General features: G+C 40.2%; 1 protein-coding gene and 1 long non-coding RNA gene across 8 annotated transcripts in view; one reads left to right on the top strand and one right to left on the bottom strand.

Annotated features, from left to right (window-relative positions):
- LOC125761830 (uncharacterized) overlaps positions 1 to 24,167 on the bottom strand; it is a 237,481-nt gene that overhangs the window by 97,555 nt on the left and 115,759 nt on the right. The window contains exon 3 of the long non-coding RNA XR_007418142.1: positions 23,959 to 24,148. This is a non-coding gene — a long non-coding RNA (uncharacterized LOC125761830). The remainder of the gene's footprint in view (positions 1 to 23,958; positions 24,149 to 24,167) is intronic.
- The window catches only part of LOC125761790 (protein madd-4), a 141,638-nt gene that overhangs the window by 29,456 nt on the left and 88,015 nt on the right, over positions 1 to 24,167 (top strand). The window lies entirely within an intron of this gene.

The raw sequence follows: 24,167 nt of genomic DNA, 5'->3' as shown, positions 1-24,167 counted from the left end.
ACCTGTGCAAGCACTGTTCCGACTGTTGGTTGGGCTAGTGTAACATTTAATTTTTCGTTTATTGTTTGGATACAATTTAAAAGCTTATGTAAATGTGATTGGAACGTGTGGTGAATATTAAGACATTCAACAGTTGCTCGGCTAGTGGTTGATAAGATCATCCAGCTTCCAGACCAGACAGTTCCTAGAATACGCTACAATTAAACGTTATGGAACGATTGGGACGTGTGTTCTTGCGAGAATGAGCAAAATCGAAAAGAAAAATGAGAATGCTCGCTGAAATGAGCCAATTCCAGCAAATGATGGTTCTCGGTGCAAATGGTATTGATTTTAATGGTCTAGAGGGCAAAACCAATCCCATGATCTTAATCTTAATTGTTTGTTTGCTACTGTTGTTTGGCCCATTAGGGATAAACCTTTTGCTTAACCCAAATCGCCCCAAAAGGCGTAGAGTTGTCGGCTAATTTTGTCGGTTTCGTGGTGCGCATTCCCCCTTACCGTCCGTTATACTTGAGCCCATATTGAAAGTGTCACTAAGAAGGTACTGAAATCAGGAGAGAGAAAAAAACTGTAACTAAAACGAAAACGGAGCTCTCGGAAGAAATGTCTTGGACAGGGCAGAAACCGGTGACTTGTTAGTTAAATATTTCATCAGCTCAATCACATAAGTACGTACTTCAATATTTATAACAAAGTTTAATGTACTTTGGACTGGGGACGGTCAAGTCTTTTGCGAGGACGAGAGTCGAAAAATCTGTGCTTGGTTGGAAGTTCACAGAAGAAAAAAAAATCACACACACAAACCGATTGAATCCTTTTTCGCGGATAAGCCAAGCCACTCCGGAAAGTCCTTAGGTCATCGTTTTGTTGCTTGGTCAGCCGGCTACTGATATAATCTGTGTACAGTTCCTTTCGAATGCAGCAACAAAATAAAAGGAACAAACAAAAGGAGGAACTCCGAAAAAAATGGATACCGTTTGCTGGTCGGTACACGTGGTCGTACGCTACATGTGATAGACAGCCCCATGGATGGTGTGTCCGCGGTCACAGTCTGTGATGTAAACACATTTTAGCTCGACGCCACAAAGTCCCTTTGCCGGGGAGGCCGGGAAGTAGTAAATTATTTTCACCGAACCCATTTCGACGATTTCGATTTTTTCTTCTTCCGAGCGGTTTTCCTTTTTTTTAGGAGGGCGAATTGGCCCCAAAGAGAGTGGAGTCGTCCGCTTATCCACGATAGTGTTTTGTGCTGTTTGTCTCAGCCCAGTATTCTGCACTTCCTGTTTCCCTTTTTTTGTTTGTGCGGCCACCTCGATCCACTGCTGTGCAAGGCCTGGCTCTGTTTTACATGCTCAAAGTCGATCCTGGGTTCAGCCTATCTTTGGTTCCTTTCCAGCGAACACTACCCCGTCGACCACCGTTCAACTGGCTGAGTTAGACAGGTTTCATCCCTCGTCGTCTGACTCGACAACAAAAACGAAAAAAGGAAACCTTCACGAAAAACCAGAACTAGCAAAGTTTGCTTCCTGGCGGCCTGGGCCTAACGAAAACAAAACAGACAAAAAAAAAAATAAAGAAATCAACTCACAAAAAAAAGTGGCAAACAACGACATGATCTTTTTTGTTGATATCATCCGTTTTGTGGCACTATTTCCACCGATTTTTCTTTCAACCTGCTCCATACTGCAAGGCTCCTGTTTTCCCTTTTTCACTCCTTGCCCTATCCGTTTACGGTGCCGGGTTTTGCAAAGTCCTGCGGCACTATGTTAGTGTGTCCTTCTCTTTTTTTGGTTTTCGCTGCTGGACTATTCACTACATAGACGACCCGCTTTGGTGTGACTTTGCTGCCCTCTTGGGTGTAAATCTCACCTCGTTTCGACCGATCTCCCCGTCCAAAAACTGCGGTCGTCCGGATTTTGTGCCGGCAGCCAGTGCAGTCGGAATGAAACAAAACAAAAAAAAACCCTTTTCGACCAAAGCCCGAAACTGGCGTGCTAGAATTCTCCTTCTGCACCATGACCATGCAAGTCACCTAAATTTGTGAACTGTTATTGTAGCTTACGCAATTGATTGCGAATGGTACCCTGGGGAGCAGAAAAGACGAGTGAGAAAGGTGCTAAAACTTTATGTACCAAAGCTAGTGGCTTGGCGGTGGGCGAACACACGGTGCAACGGTGTCGCTTTACGTTCCGGGAGGTGATTTCGTTTTGGGGTGGTTTTTTGTGTTTCCTTTTTGTTGGTTATTGTTGGTTTCCTGGAATGCAGCGTTCCACTACAAACCGATGCCAGCGTCTGTCAGCGACTAAATTAACGAGTCGTTGCAGGGTTGCAAGGGTAGCATCTGAAGGGATGCTGCTGTGGCTCGCTGTTCGACAAGCGTTCGGCGACAAACGGGCGCTGATGAACGGGTTCCGATTTTTGGGCATTGCATATAAACCTTCCGAATGGGGGTGAATATGTGGATATGAAGGTTTCAATTAATAGCCATCGTTTTTCGAAGTATTAAAGCTTAGTGGAATTTTCCGGGTGTATATCGCGTTCTAGGAACGGATCGGTTTGATTTGTTGCTTTCATTTTGCATATATGCGAACATTCTTTTATAGAATTTTATTTCATTCTCAGGATTTTATACAGAGCTTTTGAACTTTGTTAGTGAAAAGTTAGTGGAAAGATTTCACGTGTCACATTCCACTTCAACTGAAAGAGAGCCTAGAAATTATTAAAACCATACCATTTTCATTACGAAAACCAAATTGTACTACATACAGTATAGGAAATATAAATATTTGTCAAGGGGTTAGTATTAGTGTTAGGTAAAGTAGCTCTTTTGCAACAGCGGAGCGCACCGCTCTCGCTCTCTAAAGTGTGCGGTGCGCTTGAGGTAGCTCCACACAGAAGCGATTGTGCGATGCGCTCCCAGGAGCGAAGTTTCGCACCACAAGGAGCGCGCACAATAAGATGACCGGCGCGATAGAAATACTTCTTTCGCTCTTGACCCACTAGCTATAGACTTATGAAATTTTCAAATTTTTATAATTTTTAATTATTTTCTGATTTTTTATTCTTTTTTTATCATTTAAAGCATTATTTGAGTAAAAAGAAACTTATTTCAACTAATTGGCATTAAAATAAATCAATTTCATTTTTTTTTGCAAAATTTCCCAAAAAAAACGTAAGGGGTAAGCCTTATGAAATTTTCGAGTTGAAATTTTTTTTAAATTTTTTTTCTGATTTTTTATTATTTTTCTAATTTAAAGCATTATTTGAGTGAAAAGAAACACATTGCAACAAATTCGCATAAAAATAAATCATTTTTTTAAATATTCCTGAATTGCTCAAAAATGAGGGAAATTTTATATTTTATCAAACAGGGTAAGGAACTTGGTTCCTCGAATAACTTCCGGCACGGACACCTGAGAGCATGGCTGTCCAAGAAGAAAATGTAGCCATTGGTGCCATCTATCGACCGCAGGTTAAAGATTGGCGATCCGATGGATACCGACCGAGTTATAGGCAAAACTTGGTGCAAAAATGAGGAAAATTTTATATTTTCTCAAACAGGGTAAGGAACTTGGTTCCTCGAATAACTTCCGGCACGGACACCTGAGAGCATGGCTGTCCAAGAAGAAAATGTAGCCATTGGTGCCATCTATCGACCACAGGTTAAAGATTGGCGATCCGTTGGATACCGACCGAGTTATAGGCAAAACTTGGTGCAAAAATGAGCCTTAGTAAATTTTAATTTTTTTTAATTTTTTGATTTTTTTATTATTTTTCACTCTTTTTTTTATTTAAAGCATTACTTGAGTGAAAAGAAACGCTTTGCAGTCAATTGGCATTAAAATAAATCAATTTATTTTTTTTTGCAAAATTTCCCAAAAAAAACGTAAGGGGTAAGCCTTATGAAATTTTCGAGTTAAAATTTTTTTAAAATTGTTTTGTTATTTTTTATGTTTTTCCTCTGTTAAAGCATTATGTGAGTGTAAAGAAACACATTGCACCAATTTCGCATTAAAATATATCAATATAATTTTTTTTACAAAATTTCCCAAAAAAACGTCCATAGCCTTAAGTAATTTTCAACTGGGAGCGCATCGTACAGTCGCTCTTGTGTGCAGCGCTCCTTGTGGTGCGAAACTTCCCCCCTGGGAGCGCATCGCATAATCGCTCTTGTGTGTAGTTCGGACGATGACATTAAATAACTGGATATTAACTTCACCTTCAACGGTACGACTTTTGCAGTGTTCAACTATTAACAAATTTTCGTCAGAAGTGCTATTTGATGTAGAAGCCGGAGGAGTTGCTCAATGTAGACTAATAAATAATATTTATATCCGGAAAATAGCGGAATCGTACTCAATTTTGGATGTACATCTAGAGCTACCGTCTAGAAAAATGTCAAAATATTCATTTACAGGGGTTACAGGGTGTTACAGGGTGCCCTCTTAGATGAAATTGTTATTGATTTTTAAAGATTAGATTTTGAAGCTTGAAGGAGAAAGAAGAGATTCTTTTTCGTAAGATGTTAAAGCACACAGTAATTCTCATTACTCACCGACCAAAGTTCCAGCTAAATCGGATCAGTAAAGACACGAGTGCAGTGAAGTTTGGCGTTGTACAACGCGTCGTTCGTCATGAGGGAATCATCTCAACACACGCAATCTATCTCCAGTTGCTGGGACAGATCATGCCGTATTGATTCCGTCACACCATACACACACACGCACGCAGTAGCTCGTAATCATGTTTTTGACGCAAGGCCGCTGGCAGAACGAATCTGTTCACAATCCGAGCGCAGAAATCACTGTGGCTTGACGCCTAATGAGATTAACGTGACGAAGCATCGCCAAGCGTCTCGACGGGCGTCTCATGCATCCGGGACGTTCGCATCCTTACCATCAAATGGGTTTTTTGGGGGGGCGCAGTGGAACGATGGTGGGCCATTGGACGGCAGCTGGCAGCCACTGGCACAAATAATAGATGAAGAAAAATTGCTCTCGGGGCCACTTAATTTGGCTCGTTGTCGTTCACCTATATTTTCGTTAATTTATATCTACGGCTCCATCGGTTCGGTGGTTTCTTATCGTTAGCCAACGACCGAGTGGACCGATTTGAAGAAACCATCTTTTGTGGGTCGATAGCAGCAGGCAAAGGCGCGGGTTAGTTGAGCTCACAGGACAATGGAAAGCGTCCAAGGAGATGGTGCAGTGTGTGTATGTGTTGGACGAAGTGTTTTCGGTCTCGTTTTCCCCCGGATTTTTATCTTCTTCGGTGCGTCTAGCTATCAGGGAAACCGGAAAATGGTCGTAATTTCTGGAGCTTCGGTTTATATCAGCCCGGAGTGGAAGGAATCTGATGGTGATGATCCCAACGATAACAATGATTATGGCTTCATTTCTGAGGGGGTTTTCCCAATATTTTCCACCGATAGTAATTTCTGTGAGGGAATGGATGATATCCCCAGTGGAAGTTAATGCATTGGTAAAAGTATCACGAATTATTATTGTCTTCCGTCTCGTGCTTTTGTGCTTTCCCAGCAATATTGTACGCATAAATGGTGAAATGTTTTTAGCATCTGGAAGATAGAGAAAATTTTCCCACAAAAGGTATGAAGATCCAATTGCTGGTCAACCGAGGTATTTTGTTCGCTCTCAAAATTCCTACTTCTCGTCGAACATATTGCTTGAACCTATTGTGCAGTGGGAATGTACCGGGCAATTGCCGTACTACTTGGATCTCATCGAATAAACCTTTCTTTGTGATTCTCACGCCAACCATATCAGTAAGAACGCAGCGATAGCGTCACACATCAGGTTGATGTCTTGATGCTAAGAATGCGTCATTCCATGTGCCCAACATCAAACGTTTGATGGCATGTCATCGAACTACGAAGGTGTGAAAGTATGCTCACATTCGATCGCTCGAAGGATGGTATTTACCTCGATGCTTCGTACAATCGAACGTCATCCAAGCCACGTGTACGTGAATTCCCGCTGCGTTTGCTTCACGAAGGCGAAAGCGTGGACTCGTCACCTGAGGAGACGATGCGACATCTTCCCAATGTCTTTGATCACATTTCGCACCACGGGGTTGTTCGAAACCCAGCTGATTAGTTGGTGGTGAAATGCTTTTATGTCGATATTTTCCATTATACGCTCTAGCGAGCATATTCTCTTTATGATTTTAAATTTATTACGTACTAACCGTGTTCTAGTTTCTGACAAAGGGGTCTTGGGTTTAATGATATACTACTAGCATCAGCTGGAAAATGATGTCCCTTGCTATCAACAAAATTTGTTTACAATGATCGATCGCTCACTCTAGCGTGAGTTGAAGTGAGTAGTTTCACTTCCAAAGGTTTCAATTTTCCAACAACATTTCCCGGGGCAAATCGACGAGTTGACGAATTCCCGCTTTCCTTGCGTCGCTTTAGATGAGCTTCCCAAATGCATCGTCAATATGGTGCTTCTACCAGGGTTCCGGAAAACCGGAAACCAATAACGTCGATTTGTCCATCCGTCCGGGTTGTATGTGAACTTTGGTTCACATCACGCTTCTGCCATGCCCAAGCAAAAGGAACAGAAAAGGTAACAAATTGTGACAAGGATATATTTCATCGCCATGTCACCAGCGTCGATGGAGCATCCTTTTTTTTGTTGTTTTGTTTCTCCTCTCCAAACAACCGTCTATTCCTGTCCACAGCTTTATTTTCTTCCAGACCACTTTCCCGCCACTGAGGTTACTTCACGTTCGCCAATACCGGGGCACACGTATTGCTGGTGTTGTCAAAAGTTGCCGTCTGCTTTCCATTTTCCCCCGGTGGGGTTTTTGTGTTGCCACCGCTCTTATATCGCTTCGGTTCCGATTGGTAGTTTATCCTACCAGGCGATGCATGTTTGACGCGAGGGATGTGCATTGTGTTCGTTGTCGTGGTGCAGCGTAACGATCCTGTTAGTTTGATTAGGAAAGTTCGTTCACACGTAACGGAGTTTGACTTATTGCTGCAAGTGGCAAGTAGATGGGTTGTGTGAATGTGTGTCTGCTTTTTTTGGGGTTTTCTAGTAAAGTATGACACACGGGAAGGTTACTGACGAGATTGTAAAAGCTTTGCGGCATCCATTTTAACAGAAAGAGTTTTATTATTCATCGCCACTGATCGATCAGTGTATGCATCCCACATCCCCAAACTTGGTCATGCATTTTATGTAAGTAAATTCATCTAAGCTTAATCTCCTTAGCATAAATGGATGTTTGTTTTAAAGTTCAAGCCAAGTTTCTAGATGTTTGTTTTAATTTATTTATTTTAAATTGTTAATCACCTGTTTTATTGGTTTCAGTTTGTACGTTTAAACATTTAACATTGAAAATATTTAAAATAAAAATTAAAAAACTTATTCTTTAAGAAATTAATCCATGGATTTGAAAATTTAATCCATCTCATAAGAAAATAAAACCAACTAATGTCACTAGAAAATGTACATTGAAATTCTTCTCTAAAAGCACTTGACGCACACTCGTTCGCTCCGTTTTTTTCGGGTGCTGCAGTGGAATTTTGCGTGATCGAATGATATTTGCCATCGTTCGGACCCTCAGATCCCGGGGGCCACTTAAAGCAACAATCAATTTTATCGATCTTCCGCGTTGCTTCCCTTCCATCTTTGCACCGGTTCCGCGGCTTTCCCATTCGGTGCATGTTGTTTTGATGGTCTCATCAAAATTTCATTTCCATTCTGAAGCTCCCGGGTTTGCCCGACGACCGCGGGACTATGGTAAGGTGCAGTTGCGAACAGAAAGAGCATCAACCGACCGAACCGTGCTGGAGTGCTGGACAGAAGCGAAAGCGCACCAGCTGGCAGTTCGGTGGGATGTAGTGGGATGGCCATTTCCTACCGGAATGTCTTGACCTCCGGGAGCAAGCACTTGTGCCGGGCAGAGTACAGCGAGAAAAGGGACTTGTTTTGCTTCTTCTTCTGCCGGTTATGGTCCTTCTGTGGGGGGAGGTTGTTGTATCCGTACCGGGCGACCGGGTACTGGTCAAATAAAAAATAACTGATTTTCCACCTCAAGACACTAAACATCGATTACCGGGAAATCAATTTTCTGTTTCTGTTCTGCGTACTTGCGTCCTTTGCGTTTTCTTGTGCCACCTTCGAGGAATTTTCCCTTTTTCCGTCCTACCGGGTGCGCAAGGTCATTGCAGCTGGGAATGGGAAAGCGATGGTTTTCGCTACGATTTGCCAGTCCAGTGTTTGCATTTTTGTCTTTAAACTCCCATTCCGGGTCAGTGAGCTGGTGGGCGAATTGCTTCTAACGGATTCCTTGCTGCTGACGAAAATGGACAAAAGCAAAACACAACTCAAATACGTAAGAGTGCACTCACGTTTGTTGAACACGCAGCAGAAACGGTCGGAAGAAACAAAATGATTGGAAAATGAGCTGGAAAATTCAACGACCCTTATGATGGAAGCGCACGTGCAGGATGATGTGTGCCAGTCTAGTGGTTAGCTTTTAATTTTAATGATGAAATATTCAAATGAACCATCACTGTTCATGTGCGCCAGTGCACTATGGATATTGCAGAACAAGCAAATAGTGGTTTATTTGTACAGAAAAATATTTCTTCTCTGCGGTGATATAATTCTGCTCTTTTTTTAACAGTTTTAATTCAATAATTAACTCAATAGAAAACGAAATCTGGTTGAAAGGAAATGCGACCAAATTCCAAGAGATGAGACGAGAGACTGGTTTCCATGATCGAACTAATTGGTGTTCGATCCGTATAGCTCATTATGCGACGCTCGTACTCATTACCATCTTGTGCTCGTGCTGCAATGATTATCTTCGCCTGTCTGTTCGACTTACCGCTTTGCCTACCGAGAGGATTTTCATGGAAATTGCTTAATTAACTTTTCGCCCACGGAAGTATTTTTAGCGTAGCTAACGTTGTAAAACACATGGATGACGTCAACCCATAAGGGGCAATCACATTCTTCTGCTAGCTAAAGAACAGAGCGAAACTAATTTGCTAAGATTTGTTTATTTTTCCAAAAAAATGGAGAAGAAATCCAGATTGAGGATGTATCCTACTATTGGCGTTATTCACCGAAGACTGCCTTTGAGTGGAAAGTAATTGACTGTCAAATAAATTGAGCCTGTCAAAATGTGTGCTTCGCTATTTCAACATGCGTTCGCCGAACGCGGTATGCAATAAACATGCAAAGTGAAGCGATCAAAGCCCCCCCTCATTGGTACAATCGTACACATTGTCCTTAAGAATGTGAACCCGTCTTCTTGTTGCTGTAGCTGGATGGAAAGGCTCAGACTGCCTGACGGCACAGTGCTACAGTATTTACTCAAAGCACACAACCACACACCAACGATGCAATTCAGCAAAGTTGTTATCCCTGTGGATGTGGAATAAAATACTGAGCGAGCACCCACATCCACAAGATACTCGGAGGTCTCTTGCTATATGTTGCAATTCCCTATGCAAACGAGCAAGATATTTCGATTCCCGTCGGATTCTCAACTGTGCTTAAGCACACCGACCAGAGCGTGGGAAAGAACTTCCTAACCGAACGGTAAAGAGCACTGCATCTGCTTAATATCTTCGTACCTCACGTGAATTCACAAACGCGACCGTAAAGAACGTGTACGCGTGCACGCGGTAGCACGCCGGAAAGAAATCAACAATCGCGTACAGCTGCAGCGAGAGACGAGCATCAAGCCGAATGCCGCAGGAAAAAAGTATATACGAGCTTTTGCAAGATTGCCTCTCATCCATTTGGCAGTAGTCTTCGAACGCCCACTCTACCAGGGCAGACTGTTTCTGGAGGTTAAATTTTATTTAAATATTTTTATAATGGAAAATAGTTTATCCCAGATTTGCTAACCTTCTAGCACGGCTCGAGGGAGGACATTGCTGCCGTTTCTGCATCTGCCTTTCCGTTGGAATCCGACTGAATCTTGCTGTGGTGTATTTATTTTCCAACTGTGAGAAAAGCGATGCTTCATCCTTTTTGGCGCACGGAATGTGAAAGAAGGCACACATACAAAAATGGGAAAATAAACCACGACGGCAACGATAAGGAATGGAATGCAAGTGCTGTTGCATTTTTGCATTTCACGTCATCGTACTGTAGACAATGTTGGGCGGCCACGAATCGAAAGGCTGGTGCTGTATTAATAGTGTTTGCTTTTTGTTTGTGCTGAATTTATTTCGCTTTTCTTCCTTTTTTTCTTTCGAGCGTTATGTGCTTTCTCCTATGCTAAGTGTTTGCACAAACAATTTTCCTTTCGTAGTGGATGTGTTGATCGAGGCGTTATTGAAAGTGTTTGCATGTTAAGATTTTTAAGCATCTTTTAGCTTGTATTAGCGAACTTCTTTCGTTCAGGCGTTGCAGAAGTCGCCCAGGACTGCTCAAGGGGGAAAGTCTAGAAAAACTTCACTGTAATTATCCCGATTACGAGAGACAAAACAGGTTTTAGTTAATCATGTTTTGTTACAGATATGCAAACAATTTCTGTTCTTTGATGAATCAGATAACACACGAAAAATGAGCATTTATTAAAATTTTCTTATAACGTGATCATGGCTTATCAAGTTACGCAGCCGTTAAGCAAATGCAATAATAAGTTATCTTTTCACATCTGCAGTACCACGCAGAGGTTCATGCAAAAATTAAATGCGCCCAAAAATGACCTTCCCTTTATGCATTAAACGCTGTCAAAACAGCCAGCGCATCACGTCCAATCTCCGAATCTCGTATCGCGTCCTTCTTCGCAAAGCCAACGCAAAAAGGTTCACAAGGTCAATTCAAGTGTAAACACGGTCCCGCCTTTTACCGAGGATCAACTTTACGGTGGTCATAATTTGTGCCCCAAATTCACTCCACGATGGTATGTTACCATCCAGTGGGCTTTGGGGAGTTTTTTACAATATAAAAATGTAAAAAAATCATATTTCCAGGACAAGTCGTCCACCTTCTCGCTTCTGTGTCTCTACCTTTTTCTCCGCGGCGCTCCCAGAGTTACAGAGGTTCGGGGTCGATCGGCCAGTTAGGCTACCGGGTAATGGCTTCGGTCCTTCCATTTCCGTCACATTCCATCATAAAGGCTTCCGTAAATCCTATTAGCACTGCTTAGAACGCTGTCATTCTGTAATGACACCCATCGCACCGGGCGACACACGAACCTCTTCCGGACGGGGTGACAAAGTTTGTCCGGCAGAGTGCGAGCAAAAAAAAAATACGGTACGGGTAAAGCAAGTTATGGGAGCGTTATGAATAATTTTCCACTCCAACAGACCAACCCCGTTACTATGCCTCCATGCCGGAATGCGAAGGTTAGCTAACGTTTCGTTTCGGCGTGGCTCAAGTCTTTGCCCGGGACGGTGAGGAAAGGCGCATTTAAAAATGCAAAAGACGCACTGTTGTATGGCTTCGTAAATGAACAATCCTTCTTTCTACGGGTCCAATCTCGTAGCACTCGTACGCTCACTGTATGCTCTGGCACGTACGATAAATCAGCAGACCACGGGTACTCACCGGTACTTGGGTAATGGTTGTACGGGTAAAATGTCCACTCGACAGAAATTCCATTTCACGTCAGACATCAGGGCGAACGTTTGGGGGCTCGGTACAGTTTTGGGATGGTGGAGAAGGTTATTTGGAAAAAAACGGCTGATGAGAAGTCGGGGATGAATTTGCATAAGAGTACATCAGTTTGTATGGACGTTTGTATGAATCGTGCGTTTGCAACAACAGTGTGTGACGAGGTTGTCTTTTTTACAGCACATCTTAGGCATAGCAAAGAGTTAGCAGTTTGACGCCATTTGTCTCTCTGAATGAGGCCTCATTAGTTGTAAAGATATGAAATTGTCTTACATTATGAGCTAACTTTGGCAGATTGTTTTGCTTGTTTTTGAGAGAAAGAAATACATTGAGAAAAATAAGAATGTAGCAGAATTTTTTGGTGATGAGTACTTGTGAAGATATTGTCGAGAGATCTTCCGATTTATGGGGGATTATACATGTAGCAGTCATATCAGTCACCTTTTTTATATTCAAGAATTTTGAAGCAAAAGAGTTAAAATTGCAAAAGAATTTTAAAATCAATATCGAAGATATAGCCCAAAAGAAATTTTTTTTTTCAAGGTATTCTTACCACAACCTATGTATACCTCAAGAAGGTATTTTCTGTTGATTTCATTTTACTTTTTAGCCAAAAATTCCGATAAAACTTTCCCTCAAAAATTATTTTTTAACTTGAAATGGTTACCAATTCGTTAGTAATTGAAAGCTTCGAATTTTTGGTTAGTTATGTTCTCGAGAAGAAATTTCTCGTGAAGAAACACCCAAAGCTATATTTGAACTTATTTATCCTTATAGCTGTTGTCCTTAAAGTTGCCGTGCTCCTTAACCCATGCGAAAGTAAAATGTCTAAATCGTACCACTTCGGTATACGAAAATCTCATCCCTTTCACAATCGTGTTTTCTGTGTTCTCATTGTTGATGTCCCAATATAGAGTTTTGCTATAATTATGTTACAACCCACTATTAAGTTCTTCTGTTACGCTTTAAAAACTTTTCTCTGTTTTTTGTAATCGTATTTCTACACAAAGTGGTACATTTTTCTCTCTCTCTCTCTCTTCATCATCAATTTCTTTTCTATCCAACTCGCCGAAGCATGGGACACGGTTGGGACACGGATAAAATTGTGTTTTTCCTTGACAAAGTTAGCCAAAACATGCCCATCGCATAACACCGCAGCTTGTCATACGAGCTGTACCAATTTACCTTTTTGCCTTTCTCCACAGGGATAAATGGGTGGTTCGAGTGAGGCCCTCGCCGAACATGGAGCGATCTCAATTTCCGAACGACCAGTGAAAAGTTTTGTTTCCCGGCTCGATGTCACGTTCGGTTTTTTTTATTTCTTGTTCAATGCAGTGCTCCGGTAGAGAAGCTAGAAAAGATGTGTAAAAATTAGTACACAAGTGCCAGAAAGAACAAAACTAAAAAAGCCTCTGCAATCCTAGTTCTAGTTGCTCTATGGATGGGAAAGAAACACACAAAAAAGCACCGTTCCAGCGTGCTTCCTGTTGTGTGGAGGTTTCTGCTGTTTTTTCAAAAACATTTTTTAATTCTATTACAATACCCAAGCGCTGGATGCCGTGTGTGTGTGTTTCTGCAAGCTAAACCAATAATGGCGAGCGAGACAGCGAGAGAAAATGAGTGAAAATCATCAACATGGGAACATGAAGCAAAACTGGACGCAAGCATGCAGCCATATATAGGAACCGAACGTCCTGTACGCCAACGCCAGTATCGTTTCCTCCGGGGAAAAGTCAAACTTTTACCTTGGATTTTTTTTCTTCCCTTCCCTCAATGCGGCATGCGCCCATCTCCTATGGTAAGGATGGTATGTGTGCAACGTCGGGATAGAAATAAAGATGAAACAGCACACTACCCTCTCACCGTCAATGATGCGGTTGGGAAGTTTGGACAGTTATTTTTCCATTCTTTTAATGCCGGACAGAATACGCAATGGTTGTTTTGGGGTCTTTGATAACAAAAAAACATACACATACAAACATACATTAGAACATCATGAGCGTGGAGTGGCCCATGGCCAAACTGTACTCCAAATCAACCCGGCAGGTAGCGCCGGAAGTTTGAAACATTCCGACCGGCCGCTAGAGACATTGCCGTTGCTTGCGATGAAAAATTACCTCGACAAAAAAAATCACACACACACACACACACACACACACATAAATGCGATGGTCTCAGGTCGGGACGTGGAAAATGATGCCGAGGCTGGAAGAATGAAAAAAAAAAAACAACTCCCTCCGACAAAAGCGAGAAGCGAACTCCTGGTGGCCATCCGTCGGACTACGAGATCAGCCTTTAAATATGTGCTGGCTTAACTCCAGCAACTCTCCGGTTTTGCAGATAAGAAGCTGATTTATGATGACAGTTTTTGTTAGGTCGGGGCTTTTTTTTTGGTTTTTGCTTGCTTGGAATATTTGTGTGGCCCGTGTGCGACAGGCTTCTCGTGCGGTGCGTGACGTCTTGTACGTTTTTTTTGGTTGCTTGCTCCTTTTTTTGGAATGGGAATGTACAGAAAGCCCCCTCCGAAATGTCTCACAGAACCTGGCCTAACCTGTAAACGTGTGGAGTGTGGTGCGTTTGGACAAACGCACGCTCAGAATTCGGTGGCAACACATTCCGGGCTTTGGTGTGGGAGAACGATCGTTCACTAGAAAAAAAGGGGAGCGGGAACAAAAACTTTGGTCAAGTTCAGACTGGATGCTGAGGTCAGGTGTTCTCGAGGGGTGTCTGAGTGCCGTTGTAAATGTAAATAGCTTTTTTTGGTTGGGTGGTCGCCTGGGGTTTTATTTTTTTTCTCCTCCTTTTCGTTCTTTTTGGCTACTGCTGCGAGAATCACCCTCTTGCTCCCCAGACCAGCCGACATCGTTATGTGCACTGAATGTTAATAAAAACATTTCCCCTGGCCTCAATAGCCCTACGCTGGGTGGTGTTGCACGATATATGCTGCATGAGGGGTGAGCTCGAAAGGTATCCATTTACTGGTGGGCTGGGCGCACCGGATCATGAGGTGAGATTGTTGACCGGCGGTCGGTGGAAAGCTCATGAACTCATGGAAAATGTGCATGTAACCGAGACGGTAGCGGTTTTCGGATGCCGTGAGCGATGAAGTTGTATAATTTATCTACACGCAGGTGGGTGAGCGTTTTGTTGCAAAACATTCCATGCTTTCGTCCCTGTCATGGGAGGAATGCATCGCTCAACATAATCATTAGTGAGATGCCCCACGGGAAGGACGTGTGTTTTTTGGCAGGAGAGTGTACGCTGAGGTGAATAATTTGAATTTTGCTTACATTTTGAAATGCACTGCAAGTTTTAGTTCAGATTAAAGTGAAGCAGATTTTTCTACTCCTCTGTTAAAGGATTTTTTTGTTGGTGAATGAAAATATTATTCTATAGACAAATTTAAATACTTTTTTTCTAAATAATGATACAAGAATAAAAAAAAAATTATACTTCATTTCCGTTGAAGAAACAAGCACAATTCCTAATTATGAAAGCACTTCCGAGAGTCGTTTTGAGTGCTCAAATTCACCTGTTTCTGTTATGTTTTGCACTAAGAACTCTATCGAACGTCCTAGCACTAATCAATGAAAGTTGTCCATTTTTGCTTTTCACCCTGTGCACTGATTCGATTTCGAACGAGCTGTAAAGATTTCCCGACGGAGCACCGGCACAGCTTATCCGAAGGGAATACGATACCTCACGGTGAACAAGAAGTGTAAAAGGATTCCACCTTCTCATTCAATGGTAAACAATAGAGCCAAGCCCTTCGTTACAAAAACCCAACCCAAGTCTCAAGTGGGACAACCTATAGCGCAACAAGACGAAACCGGAAAGTGTCTGCTACAAAAGCTACCCGTGAAGAGCAGCTAGTCGAACGAGAGTCGATTGTACCGTGGGGATGGTCACGAAAAGAAAAGCGAGGTGGGAGAACTAAAAAAAAAACATCCTGGAACTCTTATCTCCGTCGGACTACTCGGATGCTACGGGATGGAATGCGATGTCCTTGCCGGACACGGTGCACTTGAACTGAAGCTTACCGGCAAGAGGTCCTTTTCAGCGATTCTTTCGTTGGAGTGAGCAAAGAGAGAGAATAAAACGAGGAATGAGTGGAATTTCTTTAGGCTTTTGCAAAAGGGAGGTCGTAACTGTACGGAGTGTTCTGCTTTCGCTTTATAGTCAACACCCTTTAAGTATGGACGAGTTTGCCGTGGGTCAGAACCGTATTTGCCATTGCCGTACGAAAGTCAATCCTCTTAGTGTGTTGTACCATTCAAAGGTGAGTTAGGACAGGCAGAGTGACAACGCTGTAAAGCCTGATAGTCTTTTTCCAGCTCAATGGATGTCTGTGTAGGTGGTCCAATAGCCGGCAGCCGGAATCTGGTCGAAGGATATCGTTCCGTTTCACAACTCCAGCCTTGAAAGACTGATTTGTGGATCCGATCATTGTTCAATACGGTGAAGCCTGTCTAATGAATGAGCTCTTTGGAGAACAAAACCAACGGCAAATGGGTTTTGTTGGAAAATGGCGTCGTGACCGAAAACAAGGTTGGAAAACCTGATCACATACCAACATGGACCTTCACCGGTGTCTTTTGTTTGAGACGAAGCTCATCAATTCCGTCAAGCGAAATGGAATTGTGAAGGTAGAAGGGTTTGTGATACATAGAGTGGAAGAATTCTAGATTAAAGCCTCACACATTTAGCCTGCCTCACTATAATGACATGATCACACTCAATTATTTATCACTCACGAATTTCTCCAAAACTTTCAAACGGTTTCAATGATCCGTTTAATTACTGACTTTACACATTACAAAAAGGAGTTGTTCCAGTTACAACCTGATAAGTTTCTTTCTTTTAATTATTCTTCCGTTTTTCTTGAAACTCATCCTTCACAAAACATCATTAATTTCGTCGTACTTTGATAACAAAAATGTTCATGTTGCTTCAACTCCGTTCTACCTACGAAATGGCGAACAACTATCCAGCAACCTGTCGCGGTGGACTTTATCGAATTCCGTCAGGACACGCCAAACTGATGGGAAATTGATTGATCCTGGCACGGATCCCAGTCACTGGCGATATTTTGTGCCACACTACCTCTGGTACATTCACTTTCGTGGAAAATTCTTCGCACCTTTCCGTGCATTCCTCTTATCTTCACATCCTTTCTCCCAATGGGGTTGGGAAATTGGGTAAGGGATGAAGTTTTGCCATCGGGTGAGATTGGTAAACAAAGTTAATGTTGTCATAAAAGTTGCCCAAGACAAAGCCTCCCGCGGAAGATTAATTGATATTTTATTTCGTTTTGTCCTGTCCAGTTCCGGTGGGAAACTGTCAGGCAAACGCGCAAGGCGTACATATCACGCCTTTTACAATGTTTTTTTTTTATTCTGTTATGGTTTCTTTTCGCCATCTAACATCATCTAACTTGGGGTATGCGGCCTAAGGGAGCGAAATCGTGTTGTGGCAATCGTTTCGCCGTCCGATAAAGCGGCAGGGACAAAAGTTGGAAAATGAGCACCGATTTTGATTTATTACGACCTTCATTAACATCGTTCCAACCAAAAAAAAAAAGTGTTTAGCCTTGCACATTTGTTCCTTTTTTTCATTTCAACTGAAACTTGGATTCAGTACGTTCGTTTCTCATTGCCACGGCGAGGACGATCCGTGGAAAAATGACTAACAGGTGACTGGATTTCAGAAAAAAACGAAGGAAAACTTTCTCACACAACCCGAAAACCATGGCAGGCCCTGTAGGTCCATTGAAGGTCCGGTCGTTGGCACAGGATGGTGCCACGATCGATGCAAATGTCGTTATCGGGGCAATCGGTGGGGGCGCGCTCAAACTCATTGTACTGTTCTGTGCGCTCCGGTGAACGTCAACTTTGTAAGTCAATTATTTGCTTTCCACTTTTGCCGCGGCTCACTTTTAATGATATTTTTCGACAGCGTGCAATCATTCAATTAGCTTGATTTAATAACAGTCGCCCAGCGGGAACGGGCATGACGACTGGGTTTGTTTGCTGAGCATAACGGTGCTACATTTGTCGGTCTATCGTTGGAAGGAATTTGCACAAATGCAGGTAATTTCGGGCGAAAATGTTGTATATTAAAAGACCCTTTAAAAGGGAAATCATTTGCGAGATGCAATCGAAACACTGGAGCCAAGCAAAACGATTTGCTGTCGTTGAGTTACTTTTAGAGAACTTTAAAAAAACGAATTACAAATGTTATCAATAATATTAAACCTTATTTAAAGTTGCTCCAGTGATGTAACACGACACACATGTTCATTCGTTATTGGAAGAAAAGAAACTTCTTTCAAATTCTAAGACCAACCCTTTCGTGTCCGATGTTTTGATACAAAGAATCCTTTTCAAGGAAAAACTTTAATCCCTTCGTGTTCAAAATTTGTGAAAACCTTTACAACATCGATGGCCCACGCTTGATCCATTCCGGGTTTGCTGGAATTTGTGTGTTATCTGTCTAATATTGGGCAAACCAGACCATTAAGGACCTTTTCTCCCCGTAATCACCATTACCATCATCACCATCAAACGGATCATTTACACTGCGGAGAGAAAAAGGGGTTTTTCACACGATTTCCTTCGCCCAACCGAAACGCTTGCAATTGAGTGAGGAAATTTATCCATCCAATGCTTGGCGTTTCTTGAACACAAATATTCTTTGACTGAGGCTAGGTGCCATGAACCGAGCGCTTGTTAAATACTGTTTCCCAGTAGTGATTTTCTCCTTTTCTTACCCCGTCACTCCATGCTTAGCAATTGTCGTGTTTGCAAATGCGATAGAAGTACCTCAATTTTCCAAAATAAATTTTGCGATTCTGGCGCGACTTCAAGGTTGTTTAACTTTTCTCGTGAAAGGTTTGTTTACGTTTTCAATCAATCCGTTGGATACCGACTGAGTTATAGGCAAAACTTGCTGCACAAATGAGCCTTAGTAAATTTTCATCTTTATGATTTTTTTGGATTTTTTTATTATTTTTCACTCTTTTTTTATTTAAAGCATAACTTGAGTGAAAAGAAACACATTGCAACCAATTGGCATTAAAATAAATCAGTTTAATTTTTTTTGCAAAATTTCCCAAAAAAAACGTAAGGGGTAAGCCTTATGAAATTTTCGAGTTGAAAATTTTTTTTAAATTTTTTTCTGATTTTTTATTATTTTCCTTACTTAAAGCATTATTTGAGAGAAAAGAAACACATTGCAACAAATTCGCATTAAAATAAATCATTTTTAAAATTTTGCAGAATTGCTCAAAAATGAGGACATTTTTATATTTTATCAAACACGAATAACTTCCGGCACGGACACCTGAGAGCATGGCTGTCCAAGAAGAAAATATAGTCATTGATGCCATCTATTGACAACAAGTTAAAGATTGGCGATCCGTTGGATACCGACCGAGTTATAGTCAAAACTTGCTGCAAAAATGAGGAAAATTTTACATTTTCTCAAACAGGGTAAGGAACTTGGTTCCTCGAATAACTTCCGGCACGGACACCTGAGAGCATGGCTGTCCAAGAAGAAAATTTAGCCATTGATGCCATCTATCGACCACAAGTTAAAGATTGGCAATCCGTTGGATACTGACTGAGTTATAGGCAAAACTTGGTGCAAAATTGAGCCTTAGTAAATTTTCATTTTTTTGAATTTTTTGGTTTTTTTGAATTTTTTTCACTCTTTTTTCTATTTAAAGCATTACTTGAGTGAAAAGAAAAACATTGCAACCAATTGGCATTAAAATAAATCAATACAATTTTTTTTGCAAAATTTCCCAAAAAAAATGTAAGGGGTAAGCCTTATGAAATTTTCGAATTGAAAATTTTTTTAAAATTTTTTTCTGATTTTTTATTATCTTTCTAACTTAAAGCATTATTTGAATGAAACGAAATACATTGCAACCAATTGGCATTGAAATAAATCATTTTTTTATATTTTGCTGAATTGCTCAAAAATGAGGAAAATTTTACATTTTCTCAAACAGGATAAGGAACTTGGTTCCTCGAATAACTTCCGGCACGGACACCAGAGAGCATGGCCGTCCAAGAAGAAAATGTAGCCATTGGTGCCATCTATCGACCACAAGTTAAAGATTAGCGATCCGTTGGATACCGACCGAGTTATAGGCAAAACTTGGTGCAAAAATGAGGAAAATTTTACATTTTCTCAAACAGGGTAAGGAACTTGGTTCCTCGAATAACTTCCGGCACGGACACCTGAGAGCATGGCCGTCCAAGAAGAAAATGTAGCCATTGGTACCATCTATCGACCACAGGTTAAAGATTGGCGATCCGTTGGATACCGACCGAGTTATAGGCAAAACTTGGTGCAAGAATGAGCCTTAGTCAATTTTCATTTTTTTTGTTTTTTTTGATTTTTTTATTATTTTTCACTCTTTTTTTTATTTAAAGCATTACTTGAGTGAAAAGAAACACATTGCAACCAATTGGCATTAAAATAAATCAATTTCATTTTTTTTGCAAAATTTCCCAAAAAAAACGTAAGGGGTAAGCCTTATGAAATTTTCGAGTTGAAAATTTTTTAAAATTTTTTTTCTGATTTTTTATTATTTTTCTAATTTAAAGCATTATTTGAGTGAAAAGAAACACATTGCAACAAATTCGCATTAAAATAAATCATTTTTTTAAATTTTCCTAAATTACTCAAAAATGAGGAAAATTTTATATTTTATCAAACAGGGTAAGGAACTTGGTTCCTCGAATAACTTCCGGCACGGACACCAGAGAGCATGGCCGTCCAAGAAGAAAATGTAGCCATTGGTGCCATCTATCGACCACAAGTTAAAGATTGGCGATCCGTTGGATACCGACCGAGTTATAGGCAAAACTTGGTGCAAAAATGAGGAAAATTTTACATTTTCTCAAACAGGGTAAGGAACTTGGTTCCTCGAATAACTTCCGGCACGGACACCTGAGAGCATGGCCGTACAAGAAGAAAATGTAGTCATTGGTGCCATCTATCGACCACAAGTTAAAGATTGGCGATCCGTTGGTTACCGACCGAGTTATAGGTAAAACTTGGTGCAAAAATGAGGAAAATTTTACATTTTATCAAACAGGGTAAGGAACTTGGTTCCTCGAATAACTTCCGGTACGGACACCTGAGAGCATGGCTGTCCCAGTAGAAAATGTAGCCATTGGTGCCATCTAGCGACCACAAGTTAAAGATTGGCGATCCGTTGGATACCGACCGAGTCATAGGCAAAACTTGGTGCAAAAATGAGCCTTAGTCAATTTTCATTTTTTTGAATTTTTTGATTTTTTTATTATTTTTCACTCTTTTTTTTTATTTAAAGCATTACTTGAGTGAAAAGAAACACATTGCAACCAATTGGGATTAAAATAAATCAATTTCATTTTTTTGCAAAATTTCCCAAAAAAAAACGTAAGGGGTAAGCCTTATGAAATTTTCGAGTTGAAAATTTTTTAAAAACTTTTTTTCTGATTTTTTATTATTTTTCTAATTTAAAGCATTATTTGAGTGAAAAGAAACACATTGCAACAAATTCGCATTAAAATAAATCATTTTTTTTTAATTTTCCTGAATTGCTCAAAAATGAGGAAAATTTTACATTTTCTCAAACAGGGTAAGGAACTTGGTTCCTCGAATAACTTCCGGCACGGACACCTGCGAGCATGGCTGTCCAAGAAGAAAATGTAGCCATTGGTGCCATCTATCGACCACAAGTTAAAGATTGGTGATCCGTTGGATACCGACCGAGTTATAGGCAAAACTTGGTGCAAAAATGAGGAAAATTTTACATTTTCTCAAACAGGGTAAGGAACTTGGTTCCTCGAATAACTTCCGGCACGGACACCTGAGAACATGGTCGTCCAAGAAGAAAATGTAGCCATTGGTGCCATCTATCGACCACAAGTTAAAGATTAGCGATTCGTTGGATACCGACCGAGTTATAAGCAAAACTTGGTGCAAAAATGAGCCTTAGTCAATTTTCATTTTTTTGATTTTTTTGATTTTTTTATTATTTTTCACTCTTTTTTTTATTTAAAGCATTACTTGAGTGAAAAGAAACACATTGCAACCAATTGGCATTAAAATAAATCAATTTCATTTTTTTTGCAAAATTTCGCAAAAAAACGTAAGGGGTAAGCCTTATGAAATTTTCGAGTTGAAAATTTTTTAAAATTTTTTTTCTGATTTTTTATTATTTTCTAGTTTAAAGCATTATTTGAGTGAAAAGAAACACATTGCAACAAATTCGCATTAAAATAAATCATTTTTTTAAATTTTCCTAAATTACTCAAAAATGAGGAAAATTTTATATTTTCTCAAACAGGGTAAGGAACTTGGTTCCTCGAATAACTTCCGGCACGGACACCAGAGAGCATGGTTGTCCAAGAAGAAAATGTAGCCATTGGTGCCATCTATCGACCACAAGTTAAAGATTGGCGATCCGTTGGATACCGACCGAGTTATAGGCAAAACTTGGTGCAAAAATGAGGAAAATTTTACATTTTCTCAAACAGGGCAAGGAACTTGGTTCCTCGAATAACTTCCGGCACGGACACCTGAGAGCATGGCCGTCCTAGAAGAAAATGTAGCCATTGGTGCCATCTATCGACCACAGGATAGAGATTGGCAATCCGTTGGATACCGACCGAGTTATAGGCAAAACTTGGTGCAAGAATGAGCCTTAGTCAATTTTCATTTTTTTTTATTTTTTTTTTGATTTTTTTATTATTTTTCACTCTTTTTTTTATTTAAAGCATTACTTGAGTGAAAAGAAACACATTGCAACCAATTGGCATTAAAATAAATCAATTTCATTTTTTTTGCAAAATTTCCCAAAAAAAACGTAAGGGGTAAGCCTTATGAAGTTTTCGAGTTGAAAATTTTTTAAAATTTTTTTTCTGATTTTTTATTATCTTTCTAACTTAAAGCATTAATTAAATGAAACGAAACACATTGCAACCAATTGGCATTGAAATAAATCATTTTTTTATATTTTGCTGAATTGCTCAAAAATGAGGAAAATTTTACATTTTCTCAAACAGGATAAGGAACTTGGTTCCTCGAATAACTTCCGGCACGGACACCAGAGAGCATGGCCGTCCAAGAAGAAAATGTAGCCATTGGTGCCATCTATCGACCACAAGTTAAAGATTAGCGATCCGTTGGATACCGACCGAGTTATAGGCAAAACTTGGTGCAAAAATGAGGAAAATTTTACATTTTCTCAAACAGGGTAAGGAACTTGGTTCCTCGAATAACTTCCGGCACGGACACCTGAGAGCATGGCCGTCCAAGAAGAAAATGTAGCCATTGGTGCCATCTATCGACCACAGGTTAAAGATTGGCGATCCGTTGGATACCGACCGAGTTATAGGCAAAACTTGGTGCAAGAATGAGCCTTAGTCAATTTTCATTTTTTTTGTTTTTTTTTTATTTTTTTATTATTTTTCACTCTTTTTTTTATTTAAAGCATTACTTGAGTGAAAAGAAACACATTGCAACCAATTGGCATTAAAATAAATCAATTTCATTTTTTTTGCAAAATTTCCCAAAAAAAACGTAAGGGGTAAGCCTTATGAAATTTTCGAGTTGAAAATTTTTTAAAATTTTTTTTCTGATTTTTTATTATTTTTCTAATTTAAAGCATTATTTGAGTGAAAAGAAACACATTGCAACAAATTCGCATTAAAATAAATCATTTTTTTAAATTTTCCTAAATTACTCAAAAATGAGGAAAATTTTATATTTTATCAAACAGGGTAAGGAACTTGGTTCCTCGAATAACTTCCGGCACGGACACCAGAGAGCATGGCCGTCCAAGAAGAAAATGTAGCCATTGGTGCCATCTATCGACCACAAGTTAAAGATTGGTGATCCGTTGGATACCGACCGAGTTATAGGCAAAACTTGGTGCAAAAATGAGCCTTAGTCAATTTTCATTTTTTTATTTTTTTGATGTTTTTATTATTTTTCACTCTTTTTTTATTTAAAGCATTACTTGAGTGAAAAGAAACACATTGCAACCAATTGGCATTAAAATAAATCAATTTCATTTTTTTTGCAAAATATCCCAAAAAAAACGTAAGGGGTAAGCCTTATGAAATTTTCGAGTTGAAAATTTTTTAAAATTTTTTTTCTGATTTTTTATTATTTTTCTAATTTAAAGCATTATTTGAGTGAAAAGAAACACATTGCAACAAATTCGCATTAAAATAAATCATTTTTTTAAATTTTCCTAAATTACTCAAAAATGAGGAAAATTTTATATTTTATCAAACAGGGTAAGGAACTTGGTTCCTCGAATAACTTCCGGCACGGACACCAGAGAGCATGGCCGTCCAAGAAGAAAATGTAGCCATTGGTGCCATCTATCGACCACAAGTTAAAGATTGGCGATCCGTTGGATACCGACCGAGTTATAGGCAAAACTTGGTGCAAAAATGAGGAAAATTTTACATTTTCTCAAACAGGGTAAGGAACTTGGTTCCTCGAATAACTTCTGGCACGGACACCTGAGAGCATGGCCGTACA

This window comes from Anopheles funestus, chromosome 2RL (genome assembly GCF_943734845.2).
Source record: "Anopheles funestus chromosome 2RL, idAnoFuneDA-416_04, whole genome shotgun sequence".
Classification (NCBI taxonomy): domain Eukaryota; kingdom Metazoa; phylum Arthropoda; class Insecta; order Diptera; family Culicidae; genus Anopheles; species Anopheles funestus.
Note: the sequence above shows the minus strand (reverse complement) of the source record. Positions and strands in the feature narration are given on the sequence as shown.